A 22,807-nucleotide genomic window follows, 5' to 3' on the forward strand; every position below is an offset into this window, starting at 1 on the left:
ATCTAAATAACAGTTTAAGGAATATATATATTTTCTTGTGAGGTTTATAGGTGATATTGATATAATACCTATAATAATTCAAGCATAAAGTACGATTGGGTAAGTTGATAAATTGTCCTATAATGTATCAAGGTGTTCACATTCTACATGGAATGACTCAATACTAATTTTGAGTAGATTGTGAAAAATTAGGAAATTATATTGTAATTTCTTTAGTAATCACTTTAAATTTACTGCAAAGAAACAAAAAGAAAAAAAAAAACCCAGCCAGGAAATTCTTTTAATGATTCTTAATTTCTAATCCTTTTATCAATCAACTTAATTTCCTTAAGAGAGGACATTTTTTCCCGTGATTTTCTGTCTATTCAGAGAACTCTACCATGTGCTCCTCCTCTACCTTAGCTGTTGAATTTGTTTTCAGGTACATTGAGAAATTCAGAGGTAAATAGAAAATGAATTTCCACATCTTTGAAATTTGTCCATTCCCCTACACTTCCTCCTGCTAGAATAAGCTAGTACTGAAGGCTCGCTGGAGGTTTTGGGGCATGAATGTAAAATAAGAGCAGTTAACATGTTTCTGCTTTTCTCCAGCCACACTATGGTACTTGAACACAGGCTAACTAAACCAAACAAACAAAATACAAACAAAATACATGAGCCTGTGGTATTGCTTAGTGTGTAGTCTGCTTCCAAAACACAGACTAATAAATTACCCCTTCCTTAAGGTGTTAGATCCATTTCTGCCTCAGATGTGAGCTTTTCCCCAAACTCTCTATTTTCCAGACATTTTCGAGACAGTTTCCAACTCCGAATACTGTCTTGTCCTCAATTGGCTTCCTATGGCATTGTCAGTGTCCTTTAAGACCTAAGGCTTCTAATTCTAAAATTACTACCAAAGTCTCATCTAGTCCTTAGGATAAAATAACCTTTTTACCCCACGCATGGTTTTAGTTTTGATCTTTCAGATAAGAACATATTAAACACTACAAGTAATCTAAGTTCTGTATATGAAATTTGGTCTTCTTATTGAACCGATATTCTATATTGGTTTGTGCACATTATTTTCATATTAAAATATATTAACATAATTGATATATATTTTTAAGTGTTAGCTCATAAACTTGACTATAGGTATCCCATTTTAGAAAGATGGTTTGGATATAAAGTATTATTTTTATGCCTCCTTTTTAGGCTATATGGAAAATATTGGTCCTTGAAATAACACCTTCAGTATCTCAGAGAGGTAATATATTTCATATAGTGATTTTTATTAATTAAACCTTCCTATTTTTAAGATTCTATTTTATAATGTGAGTAACCATATCTCCATAATTCAAATGAGTAAGGAGACATTATCTAGATTTTAAAAAAATATTACAAATTATCATCTGAAATATATGTGTTTGAATGTCTTGTCAAGTTTGATTAAATTACCCATTCAGGAAATTAACTATTAGCACCATAAGGAAATAAAATAAAAAGTTCATTTTCCTCGATAAGATGGATATCAATTAAATATGAAATTAATGTTATTATTTCTGCTAATAGAATCTTGGGAGTTGGTGATTTTTAACAATAACATACCTGTTACAGCAGCCTCTATAGTTATGGGTATGTTTAATGCAATGCTAGGAATAAAACCAGATCACAACTTATTTTAGAATTTGCACACAATTTCTGATGCAGCTTGAAGAAAAATAATATAGAATTATTTTTCTGTTTCATTTGTTTTAATTTTAGTCTTGTAATATTCATCAGAATAATTTCATTTTGAGCCTTTCCAAACTGACAGCATCCAACTCTTTGGAAGATATCCAATTCCGAATATTTATAATTGCAGAACATACACATTTAAAAATGTAGAAAACAAGTAGTAAAGGAGGAAGGCAAAGTTAATTTCTCTTAAGATCTGTGTTTATGTGACAACCAAAGCTGAAACCAAATTTTAATATTTTTGAGATATATGTGCAAATTAGAATGGTGACACTGTAACAGTTAACCCACTCAATGCAAAGTTCTTTAATTGCTATATGTGTGTGTGTATATATATATATACATAAATATATATATGACTTTCTTTAGAATTTATTGTGTATACCATCTTAAGAAACAGGAGAATGTATAAAAATGAGCTTTAAGATCTTAAAAAAATCATCTTTACAACATACTTTACAGTTTAGGTATTGTAAAAATCCTGCTTTCCATTAAAATAATCTATCACAATCATACTCTATGTAGTAAGAATTTCTTTAAAAAATGATTGCATTGTGAATGAAACTTCACCTACATCTTTTCATTTTATTGTTTCATTTACAAAAATAAGTGTTTGAATATTTTCTTTTAAATAATTCAATATATAAGGACTTAAAAAGGAAGGTAATTTTGATATTCTGGTTTTATTCTATTGTGATATTTTCAATTATATAGATGCAGTCCCAGGGCAAAATGTTTTTCAATTGTGGGAGGAAATAAAAGGTGCTTTTTAGTGTCTATATATGAGAAGTTATTTAAAGTTAAATATCTGTGGTTGAGATATACATATGTATTGCAAAATCTGTGTCTTCTATGCCTCATTTCATAATACCATATTTCATTTTTGCATATTAATAATGTGAATACATTGCATTGTCTTGTTCTTCTAAAATATTAACATGTATTTTAATTTAAGCAATTTTATTTGTTCTATGTTATTTCCGTCCTAAGTGGCTTTAATATTCTGTCATAAGATGTCCATTCTGTAATTTATTTTACATTTTTTGTAGTATTCTCTGAAGCACTTAATGAAATACTTATTTGAATTAAAAAGTTGATATCATGTTTCTCTGAAATAAAGCAGCAAGAGTTGATGATTGAATGGATACTGAATTGAACCATATTCCTAAATGTAGTTGTGACTGAATCTACAGATTGAAGATTTTGTAAATTGAAAGTATGAAATAAAGCTAAAATCACTAAAATAATATTGTATTGTGAAATGTATATTGAAATTTAAAGTAATTTTATTTTCCCAGCATTTTCTCATTATATCAGGTTAAATGGGCATGTTACATGATCATTTAAAAATTGGGGGTAAGTGGATGTAACTCAGCAGTTGAACACCTTCTTCCCAAGTACAAAGTCCCATGTTCAATCCCTATACTTAAAAATTACGGATAAACTATTTTTGAAATATTTCTTAGCTATTCAAAAATCAATGTGTAAAATTGTGGGAAGATAACATTGGACAAGTATGGCGGGTCTTTAACTCTATCACAAAAAGAATGGAGAAAAACCAAAGCTGTCTGAAGGACCTGCTTCAAGGGTCAGCAGACTAGGACAGTGCTACACAACTCCCAGGAGGGTGAGGGACAGAGACAAAGAACTCAAAACAAGAAATATGACTTACCAAACCCCCATGTTAGCTGAGAAGAGCTGCCCTCCTCCATCCCAAAATATTAAACTGGAATAAAATCCCTGGCTCACTGCAGCTGACTGAGAGGGGAACCAACATATTCCTCCCTGTCAGCTGTTACAAGGGAAAAATGAAGGGGAGTCAAGGATTTTTCTTCAGTGAATTTGGCCAGCAGAGCCCACTTTGAATCTCACCAGACTGAAACACAGGAAAGCCAAGACTGAAACACCTCCATGGAAAGGTGTGTCAATAAGGGCTATTTGTATGCCAGTCTGTAACTTGCATGAACAAAAATTGCTCTTAGTTCTCACTGTTCCCTAACTCCTGGGAGAAAATCTGTGCCCTGTTAGTGAGTCCCTGGCCTGATTTTGATAATGTATGCTGGGCAATTTTAAAAGACTTATAAAAAGTTAAACCAATTATCAAAGAAGAGCTGTGGGAGGTGGGGGGTGGGGGAAAACAATACTCAAGAGAAATTGGTCATCAGAGTAAATTTACCAACATACTCAGATGCCTAGACATCAGCAAAATTATAAACCATACTAGGAAACAGGAAGAGATTGCCCAGCCATTTCTTCAAATCCTGAAGGGACAGAAATTTAAGACAATTACTCAATGATAATCTCTCAACTCTCCTAAATCAATTCAAAGACTTGAAAGAAATTATGACTAAAAAGATGAAGAATATAAAGAAGACACTGGGTGAGCATAAAGAATAATTTGAAAGTCTGAAAAGAAAAGCAAAAGACTATTGGAATGAAAGGCATAATGTATGAGATTAAAAACACATTAGAGGCACATAAGAGTAGATTCTAATTGTTCAAGGACAGAATTAGTGCTTTCAAAGACAGAGCATCTGAACTGGAAAAAACAGGAGAACAGAAGAAGAGAATGGAAAAAAAATGGAACACAGTCAGAGGGAATTGAATGACAATGTGAAAGGCACTAATATATGCATTAACAGTGTCCCAGAAGTGAATGGAAAAGGGGCTGAGAGAAATAATGATGGAAAACATTCCAACTATATGAAAGACATAAATATCAATATCCAAGAAGGACAATGAAGCCCAAACAGAATAAATCTGAATGGATATACACTGAGACACTTACGGTATGACAAATATCAGAGATAAAGAGAGGATTCTGAAAGCAGCAAGAGAAAAGCAAGTAACACATACAAGGAAACTTTGATAAAATTAAGTGGCGACCTCTCATCAGAAACCATAGAGGTAGAAGTAAGTGGTATAATGTACTTAAGATACTGAAAGAGAAAAACTACCAGCCAAGAATTCTGTATCTGGCAAAACTGTCCTTAAAAATGAGGATGAAGTCAAAGTACTCATGGGCAAAAAAAATCCTCATAGAACATATTATCAAATGACCAGAATTATTAGTACATGATATACTAAAGGGAGTGCTCCAACTTGAAAGGAAAAAAACAATGGCAAGAAACTTGGAGAAGAGTGTAGAAAGGAAGACTGTTAGGAAGGGCAACTTAAAGGGTAAAAAGTCAGACAATAGTACAATATGTCAACAGAAAGCCAAAGTACAAAAAGGATATAGGAAGCAATGTCTTTATAGTAATAACATGAATGTTAAAGGCTTGACTTCTCCAATCAAAAGACATAGACTGATGAATGGATAAAAATATATGAACCATCTATATGTTGTCTACAAGTGATTCATCCCAGATATAAGGACATAACCAGGTTAAGACTGAAAGTTTTGAAAAGTTATTCTATGTAAATAGTAACCAAAAAGGAGCTTGGAGTAGTAATGCTAATATCAAACAAAATAGATTTTCAATGCAAAACTGTTATAATGGATGAAGATGGTCATTATATATTAATAAAAGGTACAATTTACAAAGAAGTAATAACTATATTAATATTTATGCATCTAACCTGAGTACCCCAAGAGAATGAGGTACAAACTGGCAAAGGTGAAGGGAGAAATAGATGTCTCTATAATAATATTTGGAGACCTCCATACACCACACTAAGTATCGGATAGAAAATCTGGACAAAGGATAAATAAAGAAACAGAGAGCTTGAATAGTATGATACATGAACTAAACCTAAGAGATTTATGGAGCATTGCACCTCAAAACAGCAGGATACACATTCTCTTCAAGTGCTCATGGATCCTTCTCCAAGATATACCATATGTTGGATCACAAGAAAAGTCTTAATAAATTTTAAAAGATTGAAATTATACAAAACATTTTCTCTCATCATAACAGAATGATGCTGGAAATCAATAATGAACAAAAAAAGGAAAAATTTATAAGTATATGAATATTACACAACACACTCTTAAATAAGCAGTGGGTCCAAGAAGAAATTGCAAGAGAATTCAGCAAATATCATAAGATGAATAAATATGAGACCACAATATATCAGAACCTATGGGACATCACAATAGCAGTGCTGAAAGGGAAATTTATATCCCTCAATGTTACATTAAAAAGAAGAAAGAGCTAAAATTGAAGATCTAACTGCACACCTGGATTAACTAGAAAAAGAATAGTAAACTAATCTCATACCAAACCAAAGAAATAAACAATAAAGAACAAGGCAGAAATAAATGAAACCAAGACAACAACAACAAAATAGAGAGTCAACAAAAACCAAAGTAGGTTTTCGAAAAGATCAACAAAATTAACAAACCCTTAGCTAGACTGATGAAGAAAAAAAGAGAGATCATGCAAATAAATAAAACCAGAAATGAGAGGGGAGACATTACAACTGACACTGGGGAAATAAGAGAGATCATAAGAGGATACTATGAACAATGGTATGCCAAAAAACTAGAAAATGTAGACTAGATGTACAAATTCCTAGAAACTCAAGAACCACCTACATAGACCCTAGAAGAAATAGCAGACATCAACAAACTAATGACAAGTGAAGAGATTGAAACAGTCATCAAAAACCTCCAAGACAAAAGATCTGGAGAACAATGTAGATTTTAAGTGGGTTTATCCCAGGTATGCAAGGGTAGTTCAACCAAAGAAAATCATTTAGTGTAATAAGTCACATTGATAAATTGAAGAAGAAAAATCAGTGACACTCAATTGATGCAGAAGAGGCATTTGACAAAATACAGCACTGTTTCTTGATAAAAACACTCAAAAAGATAGGAATAGAAGGAAGCTATCTCAATATGGTAAAGTGCTTATATGAAAAACCTGTAAATAGGATTGCACTTAACTGTGAAAGACTGAAAGCTTTCCTACTGAGATCAGGAACAAGACAATAATGCCCACTGTCACAACTGTTATTCAATATTGTGCTAGAAGTTCTAGCTAGAACAATTAGGCTATATAAAGAAATAAAACACACCCAAATAGGAAAGAAAGATGATGCTGATGCTATGATCCTAGACCTAGAAAATCCTGAAAAATCCATTTGCATAAAAAAGCTAGTAGAATTAATAGATGAGTTCAGTGATGTAGTAGGATACAAGATTGATACACAAAAAGTAATAGTATTTCTATATGCTATTGATGCACAATCTGAGGATGAAATCAGAAAAAATTCCATTTATAATAGTGACTTAAAAAATCAAATATTTAGGAATAAATTTAACCAAGGACATAAAGGACCTATATTCAGAAAACTACAAAACATTGACAAAGAAACCAAGGAAGACTTAAATAATGGTAGGGCATTCCATGTTCATGGAATGGAAGACTGAATATCATTAAGATGCCAATTCTACCCAAACTAATTACAGATTTAACGCAATCCCAGTAAAAATCCCAACAATCTTTTTTGCAGAAATAGATAAGCCAGTAATCAAATTTATTTGGAAGGGACCCCAAATAATCAAAACTATCTTTAAAAAAGAAGAACAAAGTTAAAGTACTCTCATTTCTTAACTTTAAACCAAATTGCTCAGCTTCAGTGGCAAAAACAGCTGGTATGGCTTAAAGACAGACTTTGACCAATGGAACCAAATTGAGAACTCATAAATAGACCCTCACATCTATAATCAAGTGATTTTTTTACAAAGTTTTTAAGCCCACCCAGCTGGGCCAGAACAATCTATTCAACAAATGATACTCAGAACTGGATGGCCATATCCAAAGAAAGAGGATGATTATCTCACATCTCATATAAAAATTAACTCAAAATGGATCAAGGACTTAAAATAAAAGGAACAACCATGAAACTCATTGAAGAAAATGTAGGAAAATATCTTCAAGATCATGTGGTAGGTGGTAGTTTCTTAAATCTTGCACCCAAAGTACAAGCAACAAAAGGGGAAATAGATAAATGGGACCTCCTCAAACTTAAACACTTTTCACCACAAAGGACTTTGTAAAATGAGTGGAAAAGCAGCCACTCAATGGAAGAAAATATTTTGCAATTACATATCTTACAGGTGTTTAATATCCATGCTATATAAAGAGACTGTACCTCTCAACAATAAAAAGACCAACTTCCTAATTAGAAAATGAGCAAAAGATTTGAAAAGACAAATTGTCCAAAGAAGAAATATAAATGGCAAAAAAATGAAAAAAATGTTCAACAACACTAGCAATTAGAAAATATAAATCAAAACTACAATGAGAAATGAACAGATATCTTCCAAACAATCACACTGATGTTCATAGAGTAGAGGTGTTATTCACAATTGTCAAATGTGGGAAACAACTAAGGTGTCAATCAACTGATGAATACATAAACAAATTGTGTGTATACATACAATGGAGTATTATGCAGAAATAAGTAGAAATGAAGTCATGAAGCATATGACAACATGGATGAACCTGGAGTACATTAGGGTTGAAAGGATGGGTCAGATGGCCCGAGGAATTGGGGGGAGAGTTGAGGGAGAAAGATGAACATGGGAGATTGTTAGGTATGTGGTTGAAACTATAATGTTGAGAAAACTCTTGAGAAAATATAATAAGGAAGATTTACTTGTTTAAGGTGCTTAATGGAGGGCCTCTGGCACAGGGGCAGGCTTCTAGGGAGTGTGTGAGTGCTCATCTTATATAGTGAGTTATATCATTGGGTGGAGAACCATACAATGAGTGGGAAGGTGTGCCTGCATCCTGGGGAGACCTGATGTTCTCAAACAGAGGGAAGGATGTCTCTCAAGAGCATTGGTGGCTCCCACTGGGGGAGGATGGTGTAGTGTGTTAAGCCCTCAGCATTGTTGCAAGTATCTATGGATCTGATCCTTCAAGTAGTGAAGTTTGGTTGTCACTGTGGGCCCTGAGGGGAGGGGGAGAGAGGAGTAGAATAGATGGAGGCAAGGTTAACTGGGGGGCAATGAAAGTGTTCCTCAAGATCATGCAATGATGGGTATAGGACATGTTAAATTTCACCAAAAACTTATAAAAATGTACAGTCTAAAATATGAACCATAATGTAAACCAAAATGGAACCATGGATGGTAGCTATGTTTCAGTATGTATACATCAGCTGTAGCAAATATAACATGAACATGTAAAAAGATCATTGTTGGAGAAGGGGGAAAAGGTTTTGATGTTGGATATATGGGAGTATCCTATATTGTATACATGACTTTACTATGATCTAAAACTTTTTTGAAGACAAAATTAAAAATTAAAAAAAAAGTTTGTAGACATTGAGGAATGAATGAAAGAGATTGTCTTCCCACTGTACATACAGGGAAACACCTATTACAGTGATGAAAGGCAAAACGTCAAAAACAAAATTTTATGATATTTTTCAATTTTTAATACCGCAATTTATTTTTTACTCTATTTTAGTTTTTCTAAATTAGTAAGTATTCTATTTCTAATCTTTAAACCTATTCTTGCTACTTCACTCTCCTACTAATTGAATTTGGCAATATATGAGGCTTCATTTTTTAAGTTTTGGATCACAGAAGGTTTCAACTATGGTAGGGGAAGAACACTGGTGTGCGGTATTATTGATAGAGAGAAGGAAGCAATAGCAGCCATGTACAGCAGGAGAAGCATAGAGAAATTGAGAGGTGATAAGTTTTGTTTGGTTGGTTGTTAGGTTTTTGTTTTTTAGTATTATTATTATTACTGGAATAATGAAATGCTCTAAAATGACTGAAGTGATGAATGCATAACTATGTGATTATACCCAATACCATTGATTGTACTCTTTGGATGGATTTATACTTTATTAATATGTCTCAACATATTCATAAATTAATTATTGAATTAAGTCAAGAAAGAATTTCAATTCATCCTAGACTACACATATTTTCATAAATGTGTTTTTGACAGATAGAGAAGTTCAATTGTTTTTGTCAATAATTGGTGTTGTACTTTATGGTTTAACTATATACTTTTCATTCCAGTTTATCTTAGTATTAGATTATTGCACGATTGATTATATTATAAATAAAAGTACTGTGGTATCGTATGTGTGAATAAGCTTGACACCATTATATGTCAGTCTTGAATGCAGAATGAAAAGTTTATGGCAATGCCATATTTTGAAACTTCTTAAATTTTGAATAGTATGATGCCATACAATAAGTAGAGAAAATTGCACAAAATTCAAGGATGCAATTTCCACTGAAATGTACATTTCTATTCTTTCACATTACCTTAGTTTCATATTAAACTAAATGCAAAAAGAAAACATAAATCAATGTATTACATTTGCATTCCAGAGTATTCTTATTAAACATTGAGAACTCTTTTTGCAAAAAACAGTGTCCAATAAGACATAAAGATTAATATTTTAAATGTACATTTTGGACTATTTTAAAAAGTGGAAACTTTGTCTGCCAAGGTACTATGTTTCATACTAAATGCTTTGTGTTTTCCATTTGCCCTTTTGGATCCATTTGATCCATTTTCTATCCTTTGATTTGTTTTGTAGAGAGTCTACTTTTTATGGACTGTCATCACTTAGGTTGGGAGAAGAGAGATGTAGCATAAGAGAAAAAAGGACATTTCAAATACTAAAATACTAATTATTGCTCCCTGCTCCCCTTCTATAATTTGTGAAAGCCTGCCTTCCTATTGCATGGCCATGATTCTTTAAGTCAGTCTCTCAGACACAGTTAAAACTCATGGTACCAGTTACACTGTTCCTTCTCTGTGTGTATAGATGGTAATAAATTTCCATTGTCACTAGTCATTGAGTGCTTCACTGAGTCTTGTTGCATCCCTTAATCCTGCCATCACCTTGTAAACAGTCTTTTTTATTAAACAGCTCTCTAAGGAAACATTTTTGATTTGGCAACTCTTTTCTGTCTGGTCATTGACAGTTTCATACCTGTTATGGATCAAATTGTGTGCCTAAAAGACATGTTCACCTTCTAACCCCTTATTCCAAGAATGTGACCCTATTTGGAAATAGTCTTTGTGGATGTGATTAGTTAAAATGAAGCCATAGTTGATTAGGGCAGAGCTGAACCCAGCATGACTGGTGTCTCTCCAAGCAGGGAAGAAGAAACAGAGGCAGACACAGGGAAGAGGATCCGAAGGTAGAGGCAGGTGAAATCTACAAGCCAAGGAAAACCAAGAATTACTGGAAAATACCTGAAGCTAGAAAAGGCAAGGAAGGACTGTTTCCTTCAAGTTTAGATGGTGCTTGACACTGCTGACACCTTGATTTAGGACTCTGGGTCCTCAGAGCTGTGGAAAAATAAATTTCTGTAGTTTTAAGTCATCCAGTTTATGGTACTTTCTTATAGCAGTCCCAGGAAATTAATACCTTATCTTTTAATTTTAAAGAATGTTCAAATCTATTATATTCTTATTCTCTTCTCCTTCTTAGACTACTCAATAGCATGATATATTAATGAACTGTTAATAAAACATTGTTTGATAATGTTGTTTTGTATATATGTATTGATGCCTCTGAGATCCCAATAGTCATTAGCTTGTATTACAATAAATCCCACCACTACAACAATCCAATAGTACCTTGAACATGTAAATGAGCGACCTTGAATCAAATGAATTTTTCCCCCACTTAGATCTATATTTTAGAACCAACTTGAATATTTTCTTTGAGAAATATAAGACTGTAAAACAATATAGTAAAGTAAAAATTCACAATAAATTAATTCATTCCGTAATTGTGGTCATTTTTATTATTTGATCACAGATTACTCATATTGTTCTCTTTCCTACTTAAAAAAGGAGTTGAAATTACAAATATTTGATGTTTATCTACACAGCATCAATAGTAATGGAGCACAGAATAAAAATAATGTGATAGAATTCTATAGTCTTCACTCAGGTTGGAAGTGAAAACAGTGCTAAAAACTGGGATTCTATTCATATAATCTTCAACTGCAAGTCAGAATTCCCCCTGGAAATTAAGTTTATATGTTTGATTTGCTTAGGAAAATCTGATTAGCTATACTGAATAATTAATAATTTTAAATAATGTTGAAAATGCCACTTTTGAGTCATTTCCAGGGAAATATTTAACTAGATACTGTCTTTCATAAATCTCTTAAAACTGGATGGGCCCTAATGTCTGTCCATTGTTCTGGTGTCTAGATAGGCTATCACATTGATTGTGCAATACATAATGTATATGAATTATATCAATTAGTGAAAACAGAATTGGAAAGGGAATGGCCATGTAACATAGTCAAATGTAAGGTTATCATAAAAAATTAGATAAATTTGAAAACATAGAGGAGAGGTAGACATTATCCTCTACATCTTAAAAAGAACGAGAATACAAAACTGTCCATACTTTCAAAAAAAGAACATGTTAAAATGTCAATAAAATATATTTGGCAGAACATGGACCAAAGGAATAAATATAACAGAACTTCAGGGCTGTTCAAAATAAAAACATCTAAAAACTAAAAACAAAAATCAAAGTAGTACAAGTAAAAGGTCATGTTTATAGAGCTCATGCAAGCATTTTCTATGGATCTGGGTCTATTTGGCAAGGATTTCTGAGAGGGGAGCATTTCCAGCTGTCACAGGGAATACTGGCCATACGACCATTATAGAGTGATCCTATAATCACTCTAATTTGTGTTCTCATTTATTACATATGGACCTCAAGGGAACTCAACCATTACAATATGAATGAAAGTCATACTTCTCCACTGAAAATTAATAAATTCTACTTTGTGTTTTATATATTATCTTTGGGATCCTGGTTAACGTAAGACTACCCCTAAGATTTGGCTTCACTCTTAGGTTTTGATAAGGAAGTTTTATGTTCCTTGAAGACTGAGAGCTTCAGTCTTGAAGATCCTGTACATTCGTTAATTCAACAAATTCAAAGTGGTCAAAAATTTATAAACAGAAGTCATGAATAAATATGGATGAAATTTTTTATAGTACTGTTTGCCTATTCAGACTACTCCTTTATTTTTTATTTTCTTATCCTTCTAACACTCTTTCTATAAACCCATTTCATGTAAAGGAAAAGCAATCACTTTGAATAGATACATGCAGTGATTTGAATTGGGTCAGATTTGCATCTTACATAAAACTGTGGAGAAATTTTCACAATGCAACGTAGGATGAAATCTGGTTCATTTCCTTTAAGGGATTTAAATTTGCTAACATTGCTATTTTTTCCTTGATAGCTACTGCAGAAATCTCATATATGCAGAGCTAGCAAAGAGACCTGGAAATACCAAATATATGACAGGAAATTTTGGAAATACAGTTTTCTTTCATAGAGAGAAATTCTTTTGCTCCATTAAATTATTCCTCAATAAAAAGTAATATTTTGCTTTTATGCAAAAGCAAAGTGAGTCTATTTAACTCTGCCATGTATATGCAGCAACAAAATGCAATAAAAAATGGTAAGGAACTTATTTAGCTGAAATATGTAAAACAAATTCAACTGTAATTTTTCAGTTTCCCCTAATGCTCATCAAAGAATCTTAAGGCATTTATAAGGTAACGCATTATATGCCAATCGATCTCATGTGATGGTAACACAGATTCATATGCAGAGAAATAAAAAGTTGCACGGATTTATTTTCTTTCACCCACATTGTGAATCCCTGAGAAGTTCTCAATTCAATAGGAATCTCAGAATTTCAAACTTTCATATCTGAAAGGAGATATGTATGTGTGTGAATGCATGTATAGTAAAATTATTCCCCAATCCTAGCCTAGGAAACCAACCATCACTTAAATAAACAAGGGACAATATTAATTTAATGAATGAATGAAAGTTTAATAGAGGATCAATTGTGGGATCTGAGAAAACATTTTCTCAAAGAAAGGCTCTATATGGTAAACTTAGAGCCAACTAACATTTGTATCTCTCACCTTATATTCAGTCTGACCATCTTCTGCAAAGTACCTAAGATTCTATGTGGGAATTTTGTCAGTTCTAACAACAATACATAAGAAATTACGTGTGTATTAAGAGGAGGGAAGAGGGAGCAAAGGAATCCTGTTAACTTTGCCTTTTCATAGTATGCGTAAAGAAGGGGCTCATGGAAATCTGTCTAGGTCATATGAGTAGATAGAAGAGAAAAGCCCTTATTTGATTCTTTCCAGAATCTTCTGTATGGCTCTATTTATAACCCTTACATATTTGCATTACTATTTCTCCAAAGAACAAGAAATGTGTATGTGTGGTGTCAATGAAATGGAGATGCAGTTCATATGGTAAGCAAGTTGAAAACTTCATTATTAATGTCATCTATATTATCTGCCTACGAGTAGGAAGATATTTGTTCTCCAAACGCTAATTTTGTGTGAATGCACGTATAGTATAATGCAAAAGCTGATAATTTCTTAATTCTGATTGTACTACTTGTTTAGTGCTCAGAGAATGCTTTCTGTTTCCCCTGTGCCTTCACCTACCTAAAAGTTAGTTAAGATGAAACATTTTTAAACCCATAAACAGTGAATTTCTTTGAAATTATCAATTTAGCTTAGTATGGTCTAGTCTGTGTTTACTGTAAGACAAGTAAGAAAGAATTCATAAGAGAAAATAGAAAAAGGGATGCAGAAAGCAATATACTAAATTTAAACCTTGCCTTTTTAAGATCTAAGTACATAAATTTAAATATATATTCTTTTGTATGTTGCCTTATGAAATGCAGCATATGGGAAAGAATTTTGGACTTGGAATTGGAGTAACAAACTCTGTCTACATCCTTGCAGTAGCATGTCTTCTTTTAAATCTTTAATCTTTCTGGTCTTAATGTATTGAAAGATTAAACAATCTCTACTTTTTTTCACATAGATATGCAGAGCAAAAGATATAGCATTTGTCAAAGTCTTATAAACTGGAAAACCATTGGATTTCATATTAGCTTTTAATGCTTTACTAGTTTAATCACTAAGAATTTTTGAGTGGCTTTTATTCAGTATGCAGATTGAATATAGAGTTTAGCCAAGATTATAAAACAGTAGTGACTTATGTAAAACTGCAGGTTCTTAAGTGTTAAAATGTAGTGGTATTTAAGGAAAGGAAGAATAATTTTAGAATATTTGAGTTAATAAGAAAGAGACACTCATTCTACTCATTCAATTGGCAGGGTTTTGTTTGCAATAAGGAATTTCAAGAGACTTGTGAAAACAAGAAAGTGGCTTTGCAGGTGGAAGGCTGAATAATTTTAAAAGGCTTCCAGGTCTAGATTATAGTCTCAATGCTTCGTCATCCTATATTTGCTCTGCGAATGCTATATTTCACCTATATTTTCCATATCAAATTCTCTGTGTCTACCCAATGCCATCCCCACTATTAATTGCATAACTGTCCCTTCATATATTTCCAGTTCAAATTTTGGATAAAGTCTGACTGACCCAGGTAAAATACCCACTCTGCTTGACAAAGATTTCTTGCCAAACAACACTTGTAGGTTTCTGCTCAAACCATAGATTTTCTTTCTTGGGTTAATTGATCCTTTCAGATTCAGTAAGCTCATTACCAAGGTGACTGTTTCATCTGATCAAAAACATGGCCATCCTTCCCCAGGGAGCCCTCTGAGCCATTCTCTCTGCTGGAGCTGTGTTTGGAAATTTCCTCACAGTAAGGCTATGGTCATGGCAGTCTTCAGAAATGGCCTATGTCCAACTGGTGTAATTAAGTGAGCTTTCAAGAAAGAGGAAAAAGTGGACCTTGAATTTACTTGATAGCGAAAATTAGAAACTTATAATCTACACCACCATTCATCTTGAGTGGGAAACCTGGCCTTCAAGATATGGTTGACTATAGTTGAAATGTAATATTACATAAAAGATAAGCTTATCTTAAAAGATAAGCTTGAGAACTGTCAACAATTACGCCGTGTTACACTTTTCCTAGTCTAAGATTTGTTTGATAATGAAGTTTAATTATTTCATATAAGCACATTTGTTTTGTTTTTCATTTATAATATAAGATTATTTCAAAGTTTGCCTATGTTGAAAAAGCTGTGACCACAGATTATTTCATTCTGAAGACACTTTAAAGTTTGACTTCAATTAATATTTTGTTTGATCTGGAATTTGCCCAAAGCCTTTAGTCCACAAGTCTTGCCTCTTTCTGATTGCTGGCTCCCCCTGCTGGACAGTCTTTCTCCCTACCATTTCCAGTCGTCTGTAGTTCTGTCTCAGTACAAGGCTGACATTGTGTTGGCTGCATTCCTAAAGTTCAACTCTTTGACTGTCCCATCCTTAATCACACCTTTTTACTGAACTGAATAGTTACTGTTGATATTGAACATACATAATCTCTACCCATGATTGTTACTGAAATAAAACACACCCAGCCAACATTTGCTATATGTTAAATACAATTTTAAAGTTTTTATTGAAATTTCAAAGATTTCTTTTCAAAGACATGACAAGTTCAGTATTGAAGGTCAAATAGTTTTTATTCTGAGCATCAATCTTCTAAAACCCTGTTATCAGCAAGGTCTTTTCTAAAGAATGTATTATATATAAATGTTTCAATCATATTTTAAAATAAGGATGGAAGGTCACAAATGTTTTATCTGATTGCCCTTGGAAATACAGAACTGCTTTTGAGATTAGAAATTGTTTCCCTCTCCATTGCAGTTTGATACTCCTGTAGTCTCTAAGGCCTGTTCCCACAAGATACAAATGACTATTGCTTCAAGGCCATTCAAACAATATTTAGTCTTTGGTAATGAAAACAAAAGAAATATACAGAAAGACGGAAACATATTTCAAAATAATGATACAATCATATTCAACTACTGTATTGAATAGCACTTTGTATTGTTGTTGACAAAGCTTATATTTCCTACTATCGGAAGGGAAAGCTTGTTCATTATTTCATAGATTCTTTTACACAGAACTCTCATTTACAATATAATAACAAAATCTTTTTTATTTTTTCCTCTATAAGTTTATAGTCAATTTTAATGGCTGGAAATGTTAGTAAGATTCCTTACTATCATATTTTGCTTCTACAATTAAATTTCTGACTAACAAAATTAGCAATGAAACAAAAGGGTAAAGGACTATCTAAAACCAGTTTTCAAGAGATATAAATCAATAAAAACAGTACACTATGATAAGTATTTGTACACTAGTAAAGGAACCAAGAAAGGTGAAAACAATCTGGTTGTCAAAGAAGTCTTCAAAAATGGGAAAACATTTGAGATGGATCATGAAACATTAGCAGCTTTTTTATAGACTGAGATGCGGTTATTCTGAATTTTTAGAGCCCACTCTCATATTTCAAATGAATTTTAACAGGTAACACCCACTTAAAAAGGGGCAACTATGTTTCAAAGAGGAAAAGAGAAATGACATAATTGCAAATCCCCTTAAACTCCCATCTTGAATCCAAAACGTAAATTGCTATTGCAACAGAATCCTCAGCAACAGAATCCTCAGCAGGAGAGATGCAGTTAGAAAGAAACGTTACATTGGTAATTCTTTCTTGACTATGGCTTGATTGTTCCCGAGTCTATTCTTCGAGTATTGCTTTTCAACAAATAGAAAATTTAAGTTTTATCTTAAAGTATCATCGATGTAAGCAAGAGATGACTGTCTTGCACCTCTTATGTTGCATCAACTTTGACATTCGTCAATCAGAAACTAACATATTTGATATAGTCCAATATGCACAAAATTTTACCTAAGGATTGGAGCCTGTTTTCTCCTTATTCCAGTGATAGGAGTGAGGTTCATATTTTTATTATTCTATCTATACAAAGATAGATTTTGATTACACTTGAAATAAAAACACTCTTCTCGGAAGCCTCCTATCAAGTTATCACATTCAAAAAAGAGTCAATAAATTGTAACTCTTATTATAACAAGGATAATCAAAACAATATTCAGTGGGGATATTCATATACTCTATCTTGCTTTTCCTTTCCCTTATTCCATCCTCTCCCCGCAACCATTTCTGAAAGAAAAATTAACACACACACACACACACACACAATAAGAGATATTAAAATATCTTTTACAATCCTGTTAAGAATATGTAATTTGTCCTATAATAAAATGAATGAGACTTAGTAGAGGCTTTTAATCAGTTTCAACACACCAAACTGTTCATGGATGCTATCACAACAATAAGCTTTGGCTCATACAAAATGAGAAATTTTAATTTTTGATTTACATACCCTATAATATGGGAATTTATGTATAATGCACATGAAATACAAATAAATAAATACATAGACAAAAAAGCTTCATGAATAAATAAATTTACTTCCTGTGTCTTTTACTTCAAATTCTAAAGGGAAATAATCAAAAGGATGAGACTTCTGGATTGTAAGGGACAAGTAACCACTCTTTCATTAAACTCTGTAAGACTATGGGAGCACCACTTTGGGAGCCTCAAATAAAGAGTGACCAAAGTGATTTTAGTGTATGAAGGTCTCAGAAAAGTCAAATGGCAGAAGCAACTAGCAGTTGTGGACGACCAATTATGTTTCAGAAAAAATAAATCAGAAAATGACATTGCCATTATGAGTAAACTGATTTTAAAAATGTTAACATACTTAATATGGACTCCTAGAATTGCATCAGGGGCACATTGCAGAAGATATGAGTCCTATACTAGTAGGTAGGAGCAAGAGACAGAAAAAAAATTAAAATTTCTATAAATTACTATAATTTTCACTTACAGTCTGGTCAGGTCTAGGGAAAGTGACTTAGATATATTTTTATCTAATCTTACAATAGGATTCAAAAAAGATATAAGGCATAGGAAAAGCAATTAAACATCAGTCTAATCAGTCTCTGTTCTAGCTGTAACAATATGGGCATTTAATATCCCTTTGGAAGTGAACAGGAAAAACTCATATCATGTATTAAAACATGAGAAGCTAATACAGAAAACATCTCCCATTATGCTGATCTCTTTTGTGTCAAAAGAAGATACTGAGCTTCCCAAAACCTCTTTCTCTGCCTCTGCTTGCCTCCAATAATTAGAGATGATGTTATTCAATTTTTACTTAGCTCAGAGACTGATCTATCACGCTCTAATCAGGAGGAATTTAGGAACACTTGATGAATGTCTCAAATAAACTAAGATAGGTCACCATTTCTAGGAAATCCTCTCAAAAATGAAGCCCATAATGTTCTAATGCCTATAACCAAAATAATAATTCATACCCTTAGTCGTGTTCTAATATTGGAGAGTTGGGTCTAGGGGAACAGAAAGCCCAGGATGTAGGAAATGTACCGATGATTGCTGATGACTGATAGACTGAAGTAAAAATGAGTCATTCTTTGATTATCTCCTCCAAATATCTCATGATCTCATGGACGTAATAATCTTAACAACCAAAATGCCATCATATTAATGTGAAGATTATGGCGCCAATTTTATGTAAGTGAAAGACTACTTTTCCATATCCTAGCTTTTAATCAGCTTGGATCTGATCAATGACTGGATCACTGCTTTGCACTATGGTACAGTACAAAAAACATGATTTTTGGATCACATGAGCTTAATTTCAAAAATGGCATGATGCCTTACTAAATCAGTGAATCTGTAAAATTTACACATTGGTAACAAGGTAATAATACATAATTTATAAAGTTGTTATGAAAGAATAATGTCTATATATATATATATATATAAAGCAATTAGCACTGTACAGACACACATAAACATGCAATACTTACTAAGATGATTGGTAACATTTCAAAATCATTAACCTCAAATGAGTTCCTAATGCTGTCCACCAATCATGAAATATTTTCTACACTCCTTTCTCTTGAATCCATAGCACCTTTTCCCCACCCTAATAATCAGTTGATGACTGTGCTGCTTCTGTCACTGGGGAAATATAAGCAACAAACAGTTTTCACATCTTAATACCTTCCTTCATCTGTCTACAAATATGCTATGAACTTCCTTGTAACTATGGATGAAACAATTATAGTCTTCAAAAAAAAACAAGCTTTTTATTATTTTATAATACCAGTAATATAATCTCACTCATATTACAATGCCTTATTTCCTCCTCACTTTGTACTTGCTGTTCCTTTTGCCTGAACTTTCCATTTTCTGGTGATCCACAAAACTCATTCCCTGACTTCTTTATGGACTTTTCTTAAATGTCTACCTCCCAGTGAGGACTTCCCTGACAACTTCATTTAAAATTACAACCCATCTTACCAAAGACATTCATTACCTCTTACCCATTTGTGTTTTTATGTAGCAATTCTCATTAACATCCTTTACATTTTTTACTCTTTTGATTATCTGTCACCCCTAGAATTCAAGCTGCAAGAGGGTAATGATTTGTACTTGTCAAGTTCACTGATGTCCTCCAGGACCTTATAATGAACATGCATTAATAATTTACTGAACTGGTTAAATACAGATTTTCATTACTCTTATCATAAATTTTCATTTTATTAAGCATATCATTAATGCCAGCATACTTACAGGACACATTCTGTTAAAAGGTTGTATAAACTTTCTAGTTCAGAAAAGATTAGTTAATCTGACCCAGACCATAGCACAAGTTAGTGGCTGAAGCAAGATTAGAACTTGTATTTAAATATTTAGGGTTCCCTTCAATAGCAGAATGTTTCCCCTTGAGATAGATCTCTGGGCATCTTTCACAAGTCTAAAAATCAGAGATAGAAATAGAAATTATAAAATAGAAATTTGGAGATATCTGCATCTCTTTCAATTTGGGAATGACAAGTTTGAAATGTTTTCATTGCATTAAAGTGGAGATTATAATTAGTAAATATGGCACTGGAGCCAAGGATGGTGATAAAGGGGAGTGTCAAGGAAGGTGCCTTAAATTTAAAAACCTTCCTTGAGCAGAACTAATTGAAATAATAGGAGCAAAGTAGGTCATGGGGGACAGCATCAAAGGGAGAATAGAGGCAAGTCCTGGAAAAATTCTCAACTATCTCATAATTTTAGAGATGCTCAGAATGAATATTGGAAAGGAAAGTGAGTAAAAAGTAGTTGCAGGGTATCCAAATGTTCAGAGTTTTAGAAAGAAGATGGCAGTGAGAAATGCCAAATGCTGTGAGCAGGAGTGGGTCAGCAGAACTCTCACAGAGGAAAAGAAAGGTGAGGGAATGGATTATGCAAATATTCTCGAGATTGTCAAGTCATGTGGTTTGCATAATTTTGTTTAAAAATGTTCTTTAGAGATTCTTATTATTACTATTTCTTAATGCTCAAGTCAAAATTTTTATTTGCAAGCTTCTTAACTGACAGAAAATTAGAAAGTAAAATTATGTTATAAAATAAGCTTTGGAAGATATATAGAGGAACAATCATTCTAAAGGAATAGGTGCAAATACAAATAGAATCAAATTCTAATTGATTTAATATAGTTTCAAAAACACTGTAAAAGTGTCAGATAAAGGTTTGTGCTATTAATTATTGACATATCTATTACCTAGTGATTGACACATTGTTTTAAGGACTTGACTATTCTTGATAGTGGATCCATTTAGGACAAGAGTTTAGAGAACTGGATCTAGTTCCCAAGTGTTAAAATAAATAATTTTACTTTGCATTTTAATTTTAGGTAAGTTTTAATTAAATTATTTATTTCAATAATCGAAAATGCTTAATATTCTTCCCTCATAGGATAAGCACGCTCACACAAGAAGGTTGTTAGGATTGAGAAATGTAATGTTAAATTTGGGAACAAGCTAAAAATGATTTTTGGTATTGATTCACATTCTACCTATTTTGGGGATAATAATACAGCACTGCAATTGATTTAAAACTTTTATTGCCACAGATATACTCTCTCTCTGCTGCTCTCCCTCATGCATCATTAAAATGATATAACTCTCCATGCAAAAATAGAATTCCTATAAAATTACATAATATCATAATTTCAGGGCCAAGGTTTAATATGGTTCATTTTTATTACAATTCCAATAGAATAAGGTTGGGATAAGTGTCAAAGAGCTAAAATCCAGTATTTTATTCCTTAGTGTTAAACAGCAACTGGTTTTCAGTGATTAAAAAAGTAGATATTATTAATATAAATAAAAGCCATTCAAATATAATATTTCTTTCATTTGTTAGAATTTTAAGATAATAAGAGATGTGGTAAAATATTTTATTAAGAGAATCTGACCATTGTATAGTTGATTAAAACCTCAAACTTTGATTAACAATTATCTGCTTCTGGACCTGAAAAAAAATTATAACATTTGCATGTTTTGGTTATTTGAACGATTTGGTTATTTAAATGGGCATACATGGGCCATTAAAATGTTATTTAAACTTTTAAAATTTGTTTAATTTTAAAAGCACTTCCTTTTAAGCAGTTTTCATAAACCTCAAATTAATATATATATTTTTATAGTAACAAATAGATTGCATATATCTGCAATGTATTTGGTCTGGAAATCATATATTTAAACTTAAAGAGTTTAGTAATGTATTTTGCACATGAAAATCACATTTATAACATGTAGTGGTGTACAGATTTGCACATGTAACGTATTGGCTTACAACATACACATGTGTGTGTATGTGCACTTCGGTGTTTAATAAAGCAGACATAAAATTGTACAGATGTGGTAAAGAATGAGTTAATCACATTCTGCTATCTCCTGGAACAAAAAGAAATGAAGTAACTGTAACAGCTGCCAGTTTGTTTGAAGATATACTTTATAGAGTGGAATGGTCACACTTTAATTAATGGCTATGCCCCACATTTACTAGAAGGACTGGAATTTATATATAATGCATTCATCATGCTTTCACAGTAAATGAAAATAACAAGATAGAATGGAGAACACAATATATTGTGAGGAGCCTGGTAATTTTCCTACAAAAGGTGAAGAGTAGGTTATACACCCAGAGCTTGAACTTCTACAACAGTCTATACATGATGCAAATGACACCATGTTTCAATTACCATGAATGTCTATTTGGCACCATCCATCTTTATGTCATTTAATTGTCCAAGTATAAATTGTGGAGTTTTTAGCAAAAACAATTAAATAAATATACTTGTGAAAGAATAAGGTGATTGCATTATTTGGGGAAAGGAAGCAAGCATTAAAAAATTGTTCACTGA

This window comes from Dasypus novemcinctus, chromosome 14, assembly GCF_030445035.2.
Source record: "Dasypus novemcinctus isolate mDasNov1 chromosome 14, mDasNov1.1.hap2, whole genome shotgun sequence".
NCBI lineage: Eukaryota > Metazoa > Chordata > Mammalia > Cingulata > Dasypodidae > Dasypus > Dasypus novemcinctus.